We start from the raw sequence: 6,000 nt of genomic DNA, 5'->3' as shown, positions 1-6,000 counted from the left end.
GGAGCACTGCCTCAGATACGCATACTGCAGGGCCAGCCCGACCGAAACGGAATGTCATTCCGACAGATCCGTCAACTGTTAACGAAGAGGAGTAGATGAAGAAACAACGTAGATATTGATCATTGTTTCGTGGCATGTGAATGATAGTGCACATATGCGGACTTGTGAAAACTATTTCTCTTAAAATTTCCAACAAAACTGAAGTTTGACTTAATTTGTTATTTCCTTAAAACTAATTTGTTGGGACAGTAAGTGGATGAATTATATAACTTAATACTAGGACACAGTTATAAAATATCTTGATTTACAGAACTCGAACAGATTGAGGTTAAAACTTACATAGCTAGTGGTCGTAAAATTCTACTAGTTATCAGAAGGTACTTAATTATAACATGCACTTATGACTAGATTATGGATAGAATTTGTTCGATTACAGTTGAATTTGATTGGGCTAGAGCAGCAGAGAAGAACCGGTTATATTGTGGTGGAAACACCGCATGTGTAAGTGGACAAAATTGTTAAACCTAACCAAAACTAACTGAATACATTTTGCAGTTTAAAGCTTCACTGCACTACCGCACCAAACCTGTGTCTGTGTTGCTGAAAACCTGGTGTTCAGTTCCCCTCGGTTCAATCCCTATTCTGCCCCCGCTCAACACCAACAGCCACACATCAACATCCTCGTGCTCATCATTCTACCATGATAGGGTAGGAAGTGAATGCAGCAGAACGGCAAACCAGTTCAATGTAGTACAATTAGAAATAGAATACATTTAGGCGCTGTACAAAGTGTGTGTACAGCTTCTGTGACGACCCCTTGGTCGGCGCGCTCACCGAGACAACATGATATAAAAAATAACCCATCATTGTCATGTGGACCGTGGCAGGTACGTCAATGAGGCACGGAATGACTAGCATCTTATACTCTATACACGAGCAAACAATAGCTATAGTGACATTGAATTCGATATTCATAAAATTTACCCGAATTTCACCCTTATTACGCTAATTATCAACCTTAAACTAAATTAATTATAGACACGGTATATTTAGCTAAAAGGTAAAGTTAATATTGGCCCTAAATTGTGTGAATTCTAATACTACGAACTATCCTTAATTTGGTAGGTTCCGCATATTGAGTGAATTAAATAATTGGAAATTTCACCTAAAATATAATTCCAATAATACGCCGGTTGTAGCAATAACCGCACATCGAGCAGAAGAAGCGAAATTTCTAGAAAATAAGTGCAAATAAGAAGCAGGAAGAAGAAGTTCTAGAAAGAACAAGAAACGAACTAAATGTAAGTCGAAAATAATTAGATTTCAATTCTTAAACATCAAGGCCTATTTGTAATTATAGGAAGTTTTTATCGTATCATTAAACCGATCAAAAACACAGAAATCGTTTCCTTCCCAAGTTGATTGAAAATCAACAGCTTCTAATTGAAATCGCTCACGCAGTGCCCTAGTGGACAATAGAGCTGTAAATTAGATTAAGTGATTGAAGAATAAAAAAAAAAATCAGCAATGTCAATGGATATATTCAACTTTGCAACACCATCCAAGATTTGTGCAAGTGTTCTTGCTATGCTATGCTATGCTATATTATATTTCGGCACAATTCGGCCGAACGACCCTTTCAGTTAGATGGCATTCGGCCAAATAGCATTCAGCCAAACGACATTCGGCTTAATGACTGGACACCCCTGGAACCTACCTGAAACCCCCTGAGACATCCTGAATCGACCTTGAAATCCCCCGAAACGTCCCTGACACCTCCGGGTACTCCCTAGACCATCTGGAACTCCCCTGTAACCCCATGAGACCCCTTGAAGCGGCTCTGAGACCTCCAGGTATCACCGTTGCCCCATTTAACTCCCTGACTCCCTCTAAAATACCTCTGGACTCTCTGGAACGCTCACCTCTTAAGGACAAGGTATTTGGAGTACATTGCTCAAAATTTCTAGAGCACCGTTTTTTAGAACCGTTGAACGGATTTGGATTAAAATGCATCACGCTGTTGACAACCACTGAACAACTTGCGTGATGCATTTTCATCCAAATCCTTTCAACGGTTCTAAAAAACGGTGCTCTAGAAATTTTGAGCTAAGTACTCCAAATACCTTGTTCTTAAAACACCCAGAGGAATCCCCATGATACCCCCTGAGACTCCCTGAAATGCTCTTGACACCTCCATGAGAACCCCTAAACTCCCTGAAACGCTCCTGAGACCTAAAGTGTAATAAATTAGCAGTATTTTAAAGTTCATGCTGAGGGTAATAGGTTCGATTCCCGGTCGGTCTAGGATTTTTTCGTAAAGGAAATTCTCTTGACTTCCTTGGGAATGGAGTACCTTTGTCCGGTACACGATATACTCGAAAAATGGTCATTGGAGAAGTGGATGCTCTCAGTTAATATCTGTAGAAATGCTCATGGAACACTAAGCTGATCAGCAGGCTTTGAGATGAAGATAAATAACGCTCTAAAAGCCCCTGAGGCCGAAGCACATGAAGCGTCCTAGAGACCAGCTGGAACCTACCTGATACCACCTGAAACGTCCCTGAGACCTCCAGGTACTTCTTATTACCTTCTGGAACCCTTCTGAAACTCCTTAAGATCCTTTGAAGCGCCCAGGCGACCCCCGTAACCAAACATTAGAACCCCCCTGAAAAGCCCCTTAAACTTCCAAAACTCCCTGGAACGCCTCTGGTATCACCTGAAGACCCAGACTCACCCAGGGTCACCCAGTTGACTCTTGGAATCTCTTTGAATCGCCCGTTAGGGATGACTTCGAGAAGGGGGGACCTCTGAGACACCCCTGTTACACCCTTAATATCCCTGCGACCTCCAGGTACCCCTTGAGACCTCCTGTGTTCTCCAGGTACTCCCCTTCAACGCCCCTGAAATTCGCTTGAATTCTGGGGAGATTTTTTTTATTATCGTACAAATTAGGCCAAAAACAATTTTTTTCAACGGTATAAAATTTTGTTGGAAAACTTGGTGGTTTCACTTTATATTTTTTTAATTTAACGAAAACAAATATGAAAATAATTGTTTGTGGTAATATGGAACATAGGAGCATCAAGTTACCACAGACAAACAGACGTACCACTTGGAACAAAATGCGATAAAAATCATCGTTAAATACGGTGAATTTGATTGGCCATGTTCTTAAAAATCGTGAAAGTGAATCGAAAATATTGACAATTCCCAAAAATTTATATGAAATTATGTTACCTGAACAGAAAAATGAGTCGGTATTGCTTGTGAAATTGAAATTTCAAGAGACAGTTAATCAATAAAATTTATGATGGAAATTTATCTATGAAAATTTTGTTCTATTTAGCAGTATATTCATTCCTGCAGTATTTAAAATGGAAATTAATCATCAACTTGGTTAATGATGTTGATATGTGTTCAGTAAAATAATAGAAGCATAAGTATAAATTATCTTTTCGGCGAGTTTGAACAAATATTATAGTAGGGGGGGTGCAAGGCAATATTATTCTAGTTTTGATTTGCATTTGAACTGTCTCAAAAATTAAAAACAAATTTTGTTCAGGAATAAGTAGTTCCTAACTGGGTTAAATACTAGTAACACCTTCCAGATGTGATGAAAATAGGGTCTTGTACCATTTGGGCAGGTGTACCTAGTTTGGGCACTTGCCGCTATAACTAAGTCAATTTCAAACCGATTGATTTGAATTTTTGTATAGAGTTTGGCACGTACAGTATCTAACTCTGTACAAAAATTCAAATCAATCGGTTAAACATTGACTTAGTTATAGCAGCAAGTGCACAAAATAGGTACATCTGCCCAAATGGTACAATACCCTACATAAATTGGACTAATGTTATGCTAATCTTACTAGAATACTTAAAAAAAAAGCGGAAAAACCAAAAAAAAAATTTTTGGCCACCACTTTGTATGGAGCCGCCCCATAGTGCGCCGCTGAGGCCCACTGGAGCACCCACCCCCCTCTCCCCAGACCCCTTGAGACGCCCCTGAGACTCCTTTAAACGCCTCTGAGAGCACCACCTTTAAAGCCCGTAAAAATCCCTTGGGACCACCTTGAAACGTCCGTGAGATCTCATGGTGCTCCCTGAATCGTCCCTGAGAACCTCTGGAATTCCTGAGACTCCTTGTTCTGATGGAACAAGGAAAGTGACGGTGACTCAATAGAGCGCACGCTGACTTGGATCGTAGTCGGCCTATCAAAATCAGCGATTTCCATTGACAGTGACAGAGTGCAACTCTGGGTCGGTCCTGCGATTCCGGTTGGAGACGGACTCCAGTTCACAGACGCCTTGACGACCATACTGTGGTGTTTCTTCCTGCTCTCTCTACTCGTACAGTGCCCGGCGATAGATCTGCCTTACTCCAACAGAAAACTTCCCGACAAAGGACTCTAGGGACTCCCGGAAGCGTCCCATCGACCACCTGGAACCCCCTGATACCTCCTGGAACGAAACCTGAGACCTCTAGGTACACTTTAATACCCCTAGAACACCCAATGAAACTCCGTGAGACCCTTTCAAGTGCCTTCAGGACTCCCTGGAACCACACTGAGTCCTCCCAATACTCTTAGGAGAGTGTGCCCTGAGACCTCCAGGTACCCCGTGAGACTCATTGAAACCCCTTGAGACTCCTCGAAACTCCCCCGAAAGCCTATATTCCGCGCATCGTGATTGAAGTTTGCATGGGATTTTACATGGGAAAACATATTTTTCTGTATTTTTCTTGATAGTTACTGAAACTTATCCTATAAGAACTGTATAACTGGATGATGCAAAAGTATAGACCCTGAAATCTATTTGAGTCCCCTGAGGCCTCTCAGACCTCCATGCACCACCGTGAAACAACCCTGAGGAAGTCTGAAGTGCCTCTGAGGCCCACTAGAGAACAACCTCCCACACCCCTTGAGACGCCCCTGAGACTCCTCTAAACGCCTCTAAGAGCACCTGGTACCCCCTAAAATCCCCTGGGACTACTTTGAAACACCCGTGGCATCTCATGGTACTCCCTGAAACGCCCCTGAGACCCTCTCGAACTCATCTAGAATCCCTGAGACTCCTTTAAGTGTCCATGGAGCCCCAAAAGACCCCCTAAGACACCCCTGAGACCCCATTAAACGCCCTTGAGACCACCTGATTTAACGATTGAAATAAGGAACAAACACATATTTTCGAGTCATCAAAAAATAAACCGCAACCCCAACAATCCAACAGTGGACCAATGACCAATGATAAATCTAGACTGAGATTTGAAAAGGGCGTTACAACCATTGCGTATTTCTACTTCTCTCGTTCCTCCTGAGCGTATTTTCCAAAATTTATTAAATCTCTAGCCAGTAACAGCTAGAGCAGACTCCCCTCTATCTGATAACGGTTTAGAAATAGAGTACCTGTACCAGTTATCGCACTATGTATCTAAGTAAAACTATGTCTACAAAAATAAGAAAAAGACCGTCGAATGTCATCGAATCATCGATATGTCAAATAATTGATTAGTTTCCATACTTTACAGGAATAAATATAAAACGGGTCCAAAACTACTTTTGGTATACGGCTTGTGCCAATAATAGGAACTCTGTACCAGTTATGGACACATTTGTTAATTTGGGTTCCACTTCGCACTACAGTATTGTTCCGATTTTATCGCGCCCTTTTTTATAAATGCGTTAAAATATTCTTCTGAATGTATGTATACGCATTTTCAATATTTTTAACGTTTCAAAACACGCTTTCAACATTCCCGCATAAACGATAACCATATAATGTGCTTAACCACCCATCTGGCATACATTTCCAACAGTTTGCGGTATTGTTGAACCGTCTGCATTACGGGCCGTTTATGGTTTTGGTTTAGTAGGGTTCATCTTGAAGAAAACCGGAAACATTTGTTCTCAAATTTAACAGCAAATTAATGAAAAATAAAGGACTGATGCGTGAAGGGCGTGATAAAATCGGAACATTACTTTATTTGCATGCATTCCTTAT

The sequence above is a fragment of the Aedes albopictus genome, chromosome 3 (assembly GCF_035046485.1).
Source record: "Aedes albopictus strain Foshan chromosome 3, AalbF5, whole genome shotgun sequence".
NCBI lineage: Eukaryota > Metazoa > Arthropoda > Insecta > Diptera > Culicidae > Aedes > Aedes albopictus.
Note: the sequence above shows the minus strand (reverse complement) of the source record.